At 35.0% G+C, this 15,680-nt stretch overlaps 1 pseudogene; it reads left to right on the top strand.

Annotated features, from left to right (window-relative positions):
• Positions 1-4,571: 4,571 nt before the first annotated feature.
• On the top strand, positions 4,572-14,105 carry LOC124985720 (high mobility group protein B1-like; annotated as a pseudogene).
• The last annotated feature ends 1,575 nt before the right edge of the window (positions 14,106-15,680 follow it).

Raw genomic sequence — 15,680 nt, 5'->3', positions numbered from 1 at the left:
AACTGACTTTCTATAATAATTACTTAAGACATTTTTCAAAACTGAGACTAATGGACCCAGTCCACACAGTCTGAATAAGTCTCGTACGAGAGCCAGTTTTGGATTAGTTGACAGTGCTCCAGGTGATTCTAATCATCTGGCAGGCTTGGCAATGGATGTCTCTATTTCGAACACTGCTGCATTTGACTCACTGGGGTTGAGCCCTAGAGTCTCAGGGTTTCCTAAGAGTTATTAGGTTTGTAAGCTACACTTGTGATGACAAGAACTAGAGTAAAAGTCTTTAAAACACAAGGGTCAGGGATTTGTGTTCTGGCTATTCAGTTCCATTATAAATACCTGTTGCCATCCCAACAGAATACCCAACTTACTATTTCTTTTCTTTCTTTCTTTCTTTTTTTTTTGGTACTAGGGATTGAATCCAGAGGTTTTTAACTACTGAGCCACATACCCAGCCCGTTTTAATTTAGAGACAGGGTCTCACTAAATTGCTTATGAACTTGTTAAGTTGCTGAGGCTGGCTTTGAACTTTCGATCCTAATGCCTCAGCCTCTGGAGCTGCTGGGATTACAGGTGTGCACCACCATACTCGGCCCAACTTACTATTTCTATTACATTAATGTAATTGTCAACAGGACATTTCTTATTCAATTCTGCATGAATCTTTTAGGACAAATCTTCTCCAAAAGCAGATTATTGGTCTAAAATCTGGACTCTGATCATAGTCTTAACAAACCTTAGTATCCTTTATACTATTTGCTTTTTCTTCTGTAACCCAGTAAATATTTTTTAAAAAACTATGTCAATGTTAGATATTTTCAGGTTAACATTTAAAAGTTATTATGATTTTATGATTGCAAATTATATAATTTCTGTATCATTCTAAATGATTATAATTTAAAATAAAATAGATGCATGGTATATCAAGAGTAATTAATAGAATGTGTGATAGTGATATGAGGTCTTAATAATTAAGATTAATTGTCAAACACCTAAGAGGTGAAGAATTTACACTGTGTACCTTTTTCATTTATACTTTAACTCTTCATCTTCCATATAATTTTTTTTCTTAATATAACAGATGTTACACATTCATATATTTATTTTATAATCTCAGCATACTTCACTGTAAAAAACTATATCATTTAATTGTATTTAAATTTTTTTATAAGCATAGGACCCTAAATGTTAAATTCCCTTTGAATTAATTTGACAATTGATAAAAGATAATTCACAAATTTTCAAAAATACTTTTAAACAAAATTGCTAAAAGAAAAATTTTAATGTTCTCACCACAAGATAAAAAGAGAGATAAGGTAGCTAAGTGATTGATGCATTAATTAATTTGAATTTTTGTATAATGTATAAATAGATCACAAATCACATTGTACTCCATGTATATAATTTTTATTTGTCATTTAAAGTAAGCAAATAAAAATATATTGTAAATGCATGACTTCAAGAAATGGAATAAAGAAGATGGAAGGTATTTTAAGGCCTGAACAAAAGAAAGTTTGCTAACATCAATATTTGTATTTATCTCTTTGTTTTTACATAGGTCCTTGTATTTTCATAACTGGGGAAAGTTAATCAGAGTTGATGATAACTAGCATATATAATTGGTAAAAGAAAAAAATGGGAAAGAGAATGTTAGTTTTCAGGCAATATCTGTTTTTAAAAAGGCAACATATACAACTTCTAGTTTTAGTATCAACATATAAAGAACTTGAAAGTCATAATGCACAGTCTACAACATAAGAAAGCTGAGAAAACTGGAAACCATTTACTTTTCTTGGATCCATCAGAGAACAGAAGTTGCAGAACAAATCACCATCTCAAAATCTGGAAAGAGGCAAATTCAGAAACAGAGCCAAGATCTGCTAAGTGTCTTTAGATTCTGCTAAACTGGATCAGAACCACTGGTGCTATAAACTGGTAGGAACACAAATGGGAATTTTGAGGAATTTCTGGAGGTTGACTGTGGGCTAGTGTGAAAGACATTCATGGGGGCTGCAATCTTAGGGGAACACTCATACATCTGTGGCCTGTCTTCAGGAACTCAGCAGTGTTCTCATGGTAAAGATCTAAGAAAGGTGTCTGTGTGACTTTGCCAGAGGCAAAGGTATGATGGGCATTGTGAAATACATGCAGAGGCTTCTCCATAATGAAGCCTACTCTCCAGAGGAAAAGACTGTGCCAGAGCTTTATTTCATTTAATTTCTCTATCTGTAAGGGGGGAAGTCATAGTCCTTAGGAATCAGGGCTTCAAGAAAATAAATGAGGGATTGGGGCTGTACCTCAGTGGTGGAGCACTTGCCTTGAACATGAGGCTCTGGGTTCAATCCTCAGCACCACATAAAAATAAATAAATAATATAAAGGTATTGTGCCCATCTACAACTAAAAATATTTTTTTTAAAAAAATAGAAAAGAAATGGGGAATGCTGCAGCTAGGGATGGTATGATGGCAGGAAGGAAATTTATGCCACTAGTGTAACACTTTATGAAGGTCATAAGACAAAAATATTGACCCAAGAAAGACTGAAATTAAATTGGAAAGTGAAAGAATTCTGCATCTATGCCACACACAGTACGAACTCATCAAAAGGGCAAGAATTAATCCAAATGAAAAGACACAATGTCCAGACTTTTTCTGAAAAGGGCTATTTAGAGATACCCAAAGCCAGGGAAGAAAAACCACCAGAACTCTAGAAGAATTTCAGTCCTTTAGTGCATTTAGGTGCAAAAAAACATTAAATAGATTTCTATCCCCAAGAACGCTAACATAAATATATTAACATACAATCTGCCTCAGCTCCTATTACCAATACAAACATTTCTGAATTTCAACAAAAAATTGCAAACTATGCCAAAAGGTGAGAAAAGCCACAGTCTGAAGAGACAAAGAAAGCATAAAACCAGACTGAGCTTTAACACAGATGCTAGAATTAGGTGGGGGAATTTTTAAAAGCTAAGATTAATATGTTAATTGCTCATAAAAAATGGACAATGTGCAAGAACAGATGCTTAATGTGAGCAGAGAGATGGATGCTCTGAGGAAAAATCAAAAGGAAATTCTAGAAATAAAACACCAGTACAGAAATGAAGGATGCCTTATGTCAGCTCATAGTAGACTCAACACAGATGAGGAAAGAACCAATGAGATTGAAGATAGTAAACAGAATCTTCACAAACTAAAACCTAAGGCAAAATAGACACACAACAACAGAACAGAACATCCAAGAACTGTGAATTGCAATGTGAAAGAATGAAATATGTGAAGTTGGAAAACCAGAAAGAGTAACAAGAGTGTGGAGATGAACAATATTTAACCTAATAATGGCTGAGCATGTCCTAAAATTAAGACAGACAATGAACCTCAGAGTCTGAAGCCAAGAGAGCAAACATCAAGCAGGATGAATGGCCACAACAAAAAGAAAACACAGCAATGAATGCAGTATTCAACTACAGAAAACCAAAAAATAATATTAAGGGAAATCAAAAACAAACAAACAAAAAAATAACCTACTTATAAGAAGCAGGGATAAGAAATATAGCATACTTCTTTGTCAGAATGTTTTAGACAGGGCCTTCCATGGAACTGAAGTGACCTAGGAGGTCCTCAATCACCTGTTTTTTGTGATCACTTCAGGAGTTCAGGTGATTCACTCAAAGTAGCAGACATGAGTTTATTAGGATAGCAAAAGAAAATAAGGAAACCATCTGAAAGGAGGATGATAGTGGGTTCTCTCAAAGAGGAGAGGGATGGTACACCCCTCCTGTTCTGCTTTACTGGGGGTCCCAGGGAAGTTCCAGAGAGTTCCACCCCGGTCTATCTCTTGAATTTTGACTGACAACAGGATTGTAACAAATTTTCAAGTCCCTGCTGTCTATGGTCTTACACCATGGAGGGGAGATTTTACTGTAATAATGAGATGCTAAGATCTAAGGCAACTCTGAGTCGCCTTGGCCCAGGTGAACCAATTGTAATGGGAACTTGTCCTTACAGATTTTATGGTTGGGGGGCTTTGCTTCTAATGACCCTGTCTCTCTGAGTCTTAGAATCTGGTCTGTGTAAAGGTCTCAAAAATCTCTCCCCACCCCTTCAGGGTAACTTGCATCCTTCTTATTGACAGGAGGAGCCTACTGGGTGTGCATTTCTCCTGAAGACAGCAGGTTGTTTGCTGAGGAATGTAGCATAACCTCCTGACTGAAACCAGGCCGGACCGAAGCAGCCTCATACAAATTGCCCTTCAAAAGAAAGTACATGGGGGTCAGCACAGGAGGCTCAGTCCACAGAACCATCCCCCCAGCCTCATGTTTGCTTGTGAGAAATCGATCAAGAATACATAAAAAGGGGAGTTGGGTGTGGTGGTGCAAGCCTATAATCCCCGTGACTCAAGAGGTTGAGTGGAGGATCACAGGTTACAGTCCAGTCTGGGCAGTATGACTCTGTATCAAATTTAAAAATTTAAAATAGGGAGTACATTGAGCTCCATAGATACAGCAACCAGGCAAGTGAGAGCCGGATGGCACTGGGCGGCTCTGTGCCTCGCTGAGGAATAACAACTGAACATGGACAAAGGAGATCCTAAGAAACTGGGAGGCAAAATATCTTTGTGTAAACTTGCCAGGAGGAGCACAAGAAGAAGCACCCAGATGCTTCAGTCAACTTTTCAGAGTTTTCTAAGATGTGCTCAGAGAGGTGGAAGACATGTCTGCTAAAGAGAAAGGAAAATGTGAAGACCTGGCAAAGTCGGACAAGGTCCATTATGAAAGAGAAACGAAAACCTATGTCCCTCCTAAGGGGGAGACAAAAAAGAAGTTCAAGGATCCCAATGCACTCAAGAGGCCTCCGTCGGCTTCTTCTTGTTCTGTTCTGAGTATCACCCAAAAATCAAAGGAGAACGTCCTGGCCTGTCCATTGGTGATGTTGCAAAGACACTGGGAGAGATGTGGAACGACACTGCTGCAGATGAAAGCAGACTCATGAAAAGAAAGCTGCGGAGCTGAAGGAAAACACAAAAAGGATATTGCTGCCTATGGAGCTAAAGGAAAACCAGATGCAGCAAAAAACGGGAGTTGTCAAGGCTGACAAAAGCAAGAAAAGGAAGAGGAGGAAGAGGAAGAGGATGAGGAGGAAGAGGAAGATGAAGAGGAAGAAGATGATGATATATATGTTGGTTCTATTGCAGTTTTTCTTTTCTTGTCTATAAAGCATTTAACCCCCCTGTACACAACTCATTTTTTTAAAGAAAAAAATTGAAATGTAAGACTGTGTAAGATTCAATTTTAAACTGTACAGTGTCTTGTTTTGTATAGTTAACACACTATCCAATATGTCTTTAGATAGCCCTGTCCTGTGGTATTTTCAGTAGCCACTAACCTTGCCTGGTACAGTATGGGGCTTGTAAATTGGTATGGGAATTTAAATCAGGTTCTTGTTGATGCATAGCACAAATTAGTTACACATGGGGATGGTAGTTTTTCATCTTCAGTTGTCTGTGATGTGCTTATATGAAATAATTGTTGTCCTGTTAACTGAATACCACTCTAATTGAAAAAAAAAAAATCGGAGCTGTTTTGTTGACATTCTGAATGCTTCTAAGCAAATACAATTAAAAAAATTTAAATAGGATTAGTCAGTGTAACACTGATAAAACACCCCTGGGCTCAATACCCAGTACCAAAAAAAAAAAAAAAAAAAAGCAACAAACCAATAAAAAATACCACAAATTTGAAAGGAAGAGTAGAATAATTAAGGAATTAGAAGTAAAAACACTTAATAGTCTATACATAGTGAAATAACACTTTTAAAAATGAAAGAGATTTATACAATATGAAGAGAAACCTACATAGCTGGTGGGACTGCAAATTGGTGCAACCATTATGGATAAAAGCATGGAGATTCCTCAGAAAACTTGGAATGGAAACACCATTTGACCCACCTATCCCACTCTTCAGCTTATACCCCAGGGAAAAATCAGCACACTATGGTGATACAGCCACATCAATGTTTATAGCAGTTCAATTTACAATAGCTGAACTATGGAACCAACCTAGATGCCCTTCAATAGATGAATGGATAAATAAAATGTGGTATGGATACACAATGGAATATTACTCAGCCTTAAAGAGAATGAATTATGGCATTTGCAGGTAAATGGATGGAGTAAAGAATATAATGCTAAGTGAAATAAGCCAAACCCAAAAATCAAAGGCTGAATGTTTTCTCTGATATGCAGCTGCTAATTCACAATAAAGGGGGCAGCTAGTGAAGAATAGAGGTACTTTGAATAAGGCAGAGGGGAGTGAAGGGAAGGGAGGGGTGTGGGGGTAGGAGGTAGTGGAATGAATTGGATATTATTACTGTATGTGCATATATGATTATACAACCAGTGTGATTCTACATAATATACAATCAGAACAATGAGAAGCTATGCTCTATATATGTATGATGTGTCTCCTATCAATTAAAACTAATTAGAACAAGTAAAAAATGAAGGAAAATGCATAAAAATCATGCATAAAAATATTGATGCATACATAAAAATTCACTTCCAGGAGACCTGTCAAACAAAAGAAAATAAAATTCTTCAGAAGGAAGGATAATGATAAAAGCCAGAAACTTGAGTTTACATAAAGAAAGAGCACCAGAGAAGAATAAGTGAAAGTAAAATGAATTTTTGTTTATCTTATTCTTAAAGTTAAAAGTAAATGATTAAATTAACAATAGTAGCAATGGATTGGTGATTCCAGCATATTTAAAATTAAATTAATAACAGTGTCACAACCCACAGGAAGGAAGAATTTAAGCTACTCTTACAACCTATTTACACTACACATGAAGGGCTATAGTGTTAATAGAAGGTAGATTTAGATAAGTCAAAATATATATTGCAACCTCTAGAGTAGTTTTATTTTTTTAAAGTGTCATTAATATGCTGAGAAAAAAAAAGATAAATTATGCTAATATGCAATTATAACCAGAGAATGTAAAGAAAGGAAAAATAAAGAACAAGTATAATGCTCAATAGTTACTGACATGATAGATGTTAATCCAAGTGTATCAATGAACTCTTTAAATGAAAATGGCCTAACTGCATCAATTAAATCACAGAGGTTTCTGAGTAGATTAAAAATAAAGATCCAATTTTTTGCTGTTCATAATAAACCAACCTTAAGTATTAAGAACAAGGGTAAAAGTATAGGGAAGGAAATAGATATACCATCTTAACCACAATCAAAAGAAATCAGGGGTAGCTATATTAATTTTAGACAAATCATACTTCAGTACAATGATGAAATTATCAGCAATAAAGAGGGGCATACATAATAAGAAATAAGTTAGTTCCCCAAGATTGCATAGTAATGTAAAATAAGTACACAACTAATAGAGCATCAAATTATGTGAGTCAAAAACTGATAAAACTTAAAAAAAATTGTCAAATCCACTATTTTACATGGAGGCATTTACATTATAAGTGAATAATATATCGAGAAGGGATAAAATTGGTAAGAATATAGTGGATATAATTTTATGAAGCAACTTTATCTAATAGATAGTATGTAGTATTCTGTCTGAACAAGAGCAGAATATATGGTCTCATGATTATATGAAACATTAACCAAAATTACCACATTTTAAGCCACAATGCACACATTAATAAGTTGAAAGTAATAGAAATCACACAAATATGTTTTCAAGTAACAAAGAGATTCAAATGGAGATCAAGGACAAAAAGATCATTGGAAAAATCCACTCTAGGCAACTAGAAAAAGAAAAGCAAGTTAAGTCTATAACAAACAAGAAAAAAGAGACCATAAAAAGTGTAGCAGAGCTGAGCATGGTGGCTATTATGGTTTAGATGTGGTATCCCCCAAAAGTTCACATGTGAGACAGTGCAAGAAGTTTCAGAGGAGAAACGATTGGCTTATAAGAGTCTTAACCCAATCAGTGAATTAATCCCTGATCGGGATTAACAGAGTGGTAATTGAAGGGGTAGGGTGTGACTGCAGGAGGTGGGAATTGGGGTGTGGCTTTGGGTATATATTTTGTATCTGGAGAGTGGAGACTCTCTGTGCTTCCTGATCAACATGTGAGCAATTTCCCTCCTCCATGATGTTCAGTCTCACCTCAAACCCTGAGGAATGGAGCCAGCCTTCTATGGTCTAAGACCTTTGAAACTGTGGGCCCTTAAATAAATTTTTCCTCTTCTACGATTGTTCTGGTCAGATCACTTAGCCACAGCAGCGAAACAGATGACTAAAACAGTGGCACATGCCTGTCATCCCAGGGATTCAGGAGGCTGAGGCAACAGAATTGCAAGTTTAAGACCAGTCTGGACAACGTAATGAGACCTTGTCTCAAAATAAGAAAAAGAAGAAATGGGATGTGACTCAGTAGTTAGACATTGCTGGTTTTAATCCCCAAGACCAAAAGGAAAAGAAAAACAAAAGCGAAGCAGAAATTAGATGGTAGGAAAACAAATAGAAACAATTAATAAAATTGAAACTCTGTTCTTTGAGAAATATCAGTGGAATTAATTAACCTATAGCAAAAATTAGTGAAAGAGAGAGGGTGGGGAGAGAGAGATTTACATGAACTGCCAGTATGAAAAAACAAAAGAGAGGTCATCACAACTATTTCCATGAACATTAAAGAAGACAATAAAAACTATGAACAACTCCATGCCCACAAATTTCATAATCTAAATGAAATTGATTGTTTAAAAGACATAAACTAGTAAAACACACATAAAGGAAAAAGATTAACAGAATATGCTTATGTCTATTAAGGAAATTGAATAGATAATTAGCTATAATCCAAGAAGGAACAGATCCAACCCAGATAGTTTAAATGGTGAATTCTACCTAAAATTTAAGAAAGAAATAGCACAAAATTTCCACATTCTGTTCTAGAAAAAACAGGCAGAGAAAAACACCCCCTCACTTTCAGAGGCCAGTATTACCTGAATAACAAGAACGCAGACATTCAAAGAAATATCTTTCATGCACATACTCAACAAAATATTAGCAACTGAATTAATTTCTAGTGGAAAGGCAAATTGGCACAGCAATTTGGAAGACAGTTGGACGATTTTACAAAGCTATAATTCTATATACAACTTAGTAGTGACCTTCACAATTATTTATTCAGCTCATTTGAAAGTGCAAGTCTATAAAAATCTACCTATGAATGTTTGCATCAGCCTTATCCATAATCACCAGACCTGGAAGCAACAGACGTCTTTTAACAGGGGAATGGGTGGCAGTTTGAGAAAGTCAAAATTATTAAGACCATAAAGAGATAACAATTGATACACATTTAGCAGTAGAGGTAAATAAGTAAAACTCATGAAATATTCTGGGTAACAAGACTCTTCTGTGTGATATTTATGGTGAAACATGACATTATGCATTTTTCAAAATCTATGGATCTTTACATCATCAAAAGTAAACCCGAAAATATGCAAATTAAAAAATCATTCAGGGGATCAGGAAACCTCAGAATAGATTATAGTTTGTGACAACTGAATCTCACTGTAATTACATATGCAGGAGACAACTTCACTGCAGGGGTGGAGAAAAAGAGTAACTTTGGAAATGATTGGGGATTGTAGGACTAAAGGCAGATGAAACAGTACATAAACACATTACTTTAGTTGACAACTCTGTGCTTCATGAATGTATGGATTAAAACTTTGACATTAGTCATCACGTATATGGGAATTGACCGATAAAATTAATGTGTGGTGAATGGTCGAAGTCAGATTTTCCATTTCTGTGGTGGAGATTGATGGATAAAATTGAGAAGAGAATAGAATGAACCTTGTGACAATGAATTAGTGCCGGAAACAGTATAGACAAATGACTAGCACAAGGTACAGATGGCTATCTGTGGAAATAGGTGTAGATATGTTGTCATCAAAGGATTAGAATGCACACTCATTTCCTTGCCCTGTTTGATGAAAAGATCTAAAGGAAATGCTACCCTAGGAGCAGGAGTCTGGCACCCTGACTTTGGTTTTGCTATGTATTAGATCTGCAAATTCCCCCAATGGCCAACATGTGAAAGACTTGGTTCTCAGTTTGGCATTTTTGGAGGATGGTGAAACTCAAGAGGTGAGACCTAGTGGGAAGTTTTAGTTCACTGGGGGTGAGACCTCAAAGGGGATAGAAGGGATCTCTCCTCTTCCTCTCTTACTTTCTTCCTGCCATGTGGTAAATGGGTTTCCTGCAACATGCACTCCTGCTGAGATGTACTGCCCAGCCACAGGTTAAGATGCAACTGGGTCAATCGATCATGAACTGAAAGTTTTGAATTTGTGAGCCAAAATCAACCCTTTCTCCTGTTTAAATTATCTCAAATTTTAATTACAATAATGGAAAGTTTCCTAACCACAGGTTTCTAATACCCCTTTTCAATTAATAAAACCTGAGTTCATTGGAGAAATGGTTAAATATAACTTAGGGAAGACATCTACAAAATGTGTGAAGAGCATCTTGTAATGATAAGAAATAAGAATGGACTTGAAACAGAGAAGCATTGGAAGGAGCATGTCCAAAGGACACAGAAGTTAATTGAAAGAGTTCCCAATGGCCAAACTGGAAAATTTTCAGCAACAATATAAATTAGTATTGGACTATAACTCAAAGAAAGAAATGAATAGTCATAAATTTAACACATATCAGTAAATTGTTGGATAGATAAATAGAAAGAATAGAAAATTTCTCAGGCAAAATAATTCCAAATAAATTCTGCAGGTATTCTACTCTCAAGAAGAAAGTATGTAACTTCCAAGTCTTAAGTGCAGGGTAAGAAAAGTGACTTCCTTCCAAATAATACAATGTGGAAACTTGGAAAAATGAGTAATTTTATTTTTATATATTGGTGCTGGGGATTTTACCTGGTGTGCTTTATCACTGAACTATGTCTCCAGCCCTTTTTATTTTTTATTTTTATTTTGAGACAAGATCTCACTAGGTTGCTTAAGGTCTTGCTAAATTTGTAAGGCTGACCTTGAACTTGTGATCCTCCAATATCATCCTCCCAAGTTGGGATTACAGGTGTGTGCAACCACATAGAGCAAGTAGATTTAAAGGGATGAGATCTGACAAGTACTACTTAGTCAATGATCAAGTTCAAGAGTGGTAGTGAAAAGCCATATTGGTAATATGTATCCTTGGTGTGACGTGATAAAAATAGGCCTTAACCTCTGTTGTCTTCCACAAAACCCCAAGCCTCAGTTGAATCATGAAAAAAAAAAAATTAGTCAGATCTTAATAGATTTCTTCAAAATACTTTGCTAGTACTCATTAAAGAATCAAGGACATCAAACAAGAAAAGCTTGAGAATCTCACAGCCAAGAGAAGCTAAAAGAGGCATAATGAATACATGTAATGTGGTAAGCAGAATGAATTCCTAGAATAGGATCAAGAATGAAAGTCATTTCATAAAGGAAAAATGGTTATAACAAGAAAGTCAAAATGATTGTGAAATTAATTTTCAAACATTTCTATTTTATCTGGAAAAATTATTCAAACCTTCATTTTCCACTGAGAAGTCCTTTAGTATATTCAGTTACATGTGCTGTCAAAAGCATAGAAATTCAGGCTATAGAATATAGGTTCAAATTATAATGTTTTCCTTTTTGTTTCATGGTGCGTTCTCTAATTATCAGTCTCCTTATCTATGTCAGAAAAATTATCCAAAATTTAGAAATAATATAAAAATGTGGGTGGCATATTCTTTCAATCATCATATCAAGGATAGCCAAGATTGTCTATAATTTTAAGCATACATTTTTAGAGCACTTACTTGTTAACTCTTCATTAAATACCCCAGGCTTAGTAAAGGTGCATGTTAAGTTAGATTTCGCCTGAGACACAAGTAACTGCTTTTCAGCAGTCATATTAGTTCTGGTCCAGATGGGTAGCATTACCCAGCTTTCTATCAAATCTAGCAATGATATCATCTCATATAAAAGCATATATTAATCAGCTTTCCCTCACTGAAACAAAATAACAACATAAAACAACTTAAATGAAAAAAAGGTTGATTTTGGCTCATGGTCTCAGAGATCTTGACCCAGGATCAATAGACACTTATTTGTTTGGGGCCTATGGCACGGTGGAGCAAAACTGCTCACTTTGTGGCAATCAGGAAAGAGAGAGGGAGGGAGAGACAGAAAAGGGCCAGAGTCCAATATTCTCTTCAAGGACGTGGCCTAAATTCCTTCCACTTAGGCCCCACCTCCCAATGCTACCACAAGCTGGTGACAAATCCTGTGCAGGACATTAAAGATCCAAAACTGTAACAATACCTAAACTTCTAAAATACTATTTGAGCCTGTCCTCACTCCTTATTGCTTCCCTCATTAGTGAATTAAGCAAAATCTTTCTCATGTCCATTTCCTGTTAATGTGATCGTCAGCATATTATTTTCTTCTGTATCTTTCAATATCTGCAAGATGGGATCACTATACCTCAGTATTTATTTTATAGAACCAAAGGAGATTGTATTAGAGGTTATATTAGGCAAATAATTTGAGTAATTAAGTGAGAAGACTCCTAAGACACTAAGACATAAATAGAAAATGGTGGGCCCACAGTGATGCAGATGTACAGATCAGACAGAAATATCTGTGGAAAATTATACAGAGAATGCAACATCAATTGTCTTTACATCATATTTAAGCTTTTTTTTTTTTCCCAAATTGTTGGGGCTATGTCACCATCTTAAAATTAAGGGGAAAAAAAAACAATGAACACTTAAGTCTCAAACTGAACAGGCACTTCAAAGAAGAAGAAATACAATCAGTTAACAAATATATGAAAAAATGTTCACCATCTTGAGCGGTTAGAGAGATAAAATTAAAAACTACACTCAGATTCCATCTCTCCCCAGTCAGAATGCCAGTTATCAAGAATATAAGTAGTAATACTTGTTCTTGAGGATGTGGAGGAAAAGGCACACTCATACATTGCTGGTGGGACTGAAAATTGGTGCAACCAGTATGGAAAGAAGTATGGAGATCCCTCGGAAAACTTGGAATGGAACCACCATTTGACCCAGTCATCCCACTCCTAGGTTTATACCCAAAGGTCTTAAAATCAGCATAGTACAGTGATGCAGCTACATCAATATTTATAGCAACTCAATTCATAATAGGTAAACTATGGAACCAGTCTAGGTGCCCTTCAACAGATGAATGGATAAATAAAATGTGATATATATATATATGTATATATATATATATATATATGCACACACACAATGGAATATTTCTCAGTCATAAAGAAGAATGAAATTATGGCATTGGTCAGTAAATGGTTGGAACTGGAAAATATCATGCTAAGTGAAATAAGCCAATTACAACTAACTAAAGGCCAAATGTTTTCCCTGATATGCAGATTCTAATTCACAATAACAGTGGGGTAGGGAGAGGCAAGAATAGAAGTACTTTGGATTAGACAAAGGGGAATGAATGGAAGGGAGGGTGAATGGGAATAGGAAAGGAAATAGAATGAATTGTACATTACTATCCTATGTGCACATATGATTACATGACCAATGTAATTCTACATCATGTACAACTAGAGGAATGAGCAGTTAAACTGTATGTATGTATAATACTAATAAGTACAAATTTTAAAAAAATTAAAAAACCACTAAAATCTGGAACCAGAATTAATTCTCAGATCAACAAATTAAAGTGTGTTTAAATTTGGCCATTTTTCTATGTGCGTGTTATAATTACATTACTTTCTTTCTAACAACAAAGTTCATGCTAAAATTGTCTTTTCATGATTTCCTAAATGTGGTGGGAGAGTCTTGCTTATATAATATTCCAATTTCTCTAAATACAATGTTTGATTTCTAAGAAAGACTTTTTAAATTCTAAGCAAAATCTATCACACAAGAAACAATAGTTAAAGCATGCCATATTAACATTAAGTATGCTGTCCAGAATGCTACATAAACATATGCAACAGAGTTGAACAATGTAGTGCTGAAATGTTGCTGATTTCCCTTTCCAGGTTTCTGAGCAGCTGACAGAAGAGGAATACAGTTTACAGTTTAAAACCCTTGATAATTGGAAATAAGCGCTTTGTTGCTCTTGTCATTGGAGCAAGCAGTTCTGGAGTCATTTGGGGCTCCACATCAATGCATTTGACAACAAATTGCTGGATAGAAATTCCCCAAAGTGTTTCTCCTAAACTTTCTCTTCATTGCCCTAGGCTGTAGTGGAGTTTCTCAGCATTCGACAGGTGGAAACTTTCCCAGTATTGACATTTGTGATAGCATCATTTATTTATATGAAATGAGAACCAATTTCTCACTAAAGATTGCTCAGGCAAAATGAGCAAGTCAAATGTTAGCTCCTTCCTTTAAATTACATGGAATGACGCCAGGGGCACTAGATGTTCTGTACTCATAAAAATCATAAAAAAGGTTTTTACAGCATTGCATCTCTGTTCACCTCTGCATGACATACCTCTAAGGGGCTTTCAGCATAAACTGTACTATATGAACACTCACTTAAAGAGGAATCAGTCTAGAAATACTTTGACTATTAGAAGGAAATATGATTTTTGAAGAAGATTTGTATTACTTCAAAGTTGTTTTTTTTTTTTTTATTACAGAAACACTTTGAAAAGTAGCCATTCAATCAAATTATGGAGAAGGCATATAGTTAAAAGGTTTAAAGTTAATGTAAGACAGTATTGATTGGAAGAAAATCTCTAGTGATGTGCCTGGCTCAATATCTTCATAACTGTTATTAATGCAGTGTTAGCCAAATTTGCATATTTTACAAAGCTGGAAGGATAAATAATTTGTCAGATGGGTAAAGGAGACACTAACCTAGTCTTTTTTACTTGGAATGAGTTGAACTGAACAAAACAAAACAAAATGCAAATGATACATACACATAGATAGGTTTTCATATTTATATACATATACATTTATATGTGGAATTTGTATTTATATTCTATATACAGGCACATACAGTATAAGGAATATTCTACTATTGCACATTAGATATTAATAATAAATATTTCTTAAGTATCAATGAATAATAATGTAAAAACATTTATGTAATTTTTTTATTTAAATCAAACTGATCTCATAGTACAGTTCATTTATATTAATACATCCAGTTTGATGATCTCTCTATGCCATGAGGAAATTAACTCATTTAAATAAATTGTTATTATTGTTCCATTAAGTTGAAGTATTTTACAAAAATTTGTTTTGACTCTGTGTCAACTTTTGATTTCTAGTTTTAATGCCATAAGAAAAAAGTTTCTAGCAGATCACTTGAAAGAATTTTTTTGCAGGGATTTTGTTTTTTATAAAAAGAGAATTGTTTCATAATCATTTTTAGACTAAATTCAAGCAAAATGAATGCTAGCTAGAGATTACTAGAATTTGAACTTATTCAGCTAAGTATGTGATCAGTCATTTTCCCAGAGGAAGTTTTAATTTCTTCAAAGTTTATATGAAAACTGCTTAGGTGTTTATCAAGAATGCCAATTTCTTCCTGGAAGGAGACTGAACTATATCACAAGGAAACAATACACAAACATGTTTGGAATAACATTGGAATAACAGTCTTTGATTATTTGATAATGCTTTGGGATAATTATTCATTGACATTTTAACTTCTGTGTCTCTCC

The sequence above is a fragment of the Sciurus carolinensis genome, chromosome 5, assembly GCF_902686445.1.
Source record: "Sciurus carolinensis chromosome 5, mSciCar1.2, whole genome shotgun sequence".
In the NCBI taxonomy this organism is placed as follows: Eukaryota; Metazoa; Chordata; class Mammalia; order Rodentia; family Sciuridae; genus Sciurus; species Sciurus carolinensis.
Note: the sequence above shows the minus strand (reverse complement) of the source record. Positions and strands in the feature narration are given on the sequence as shown.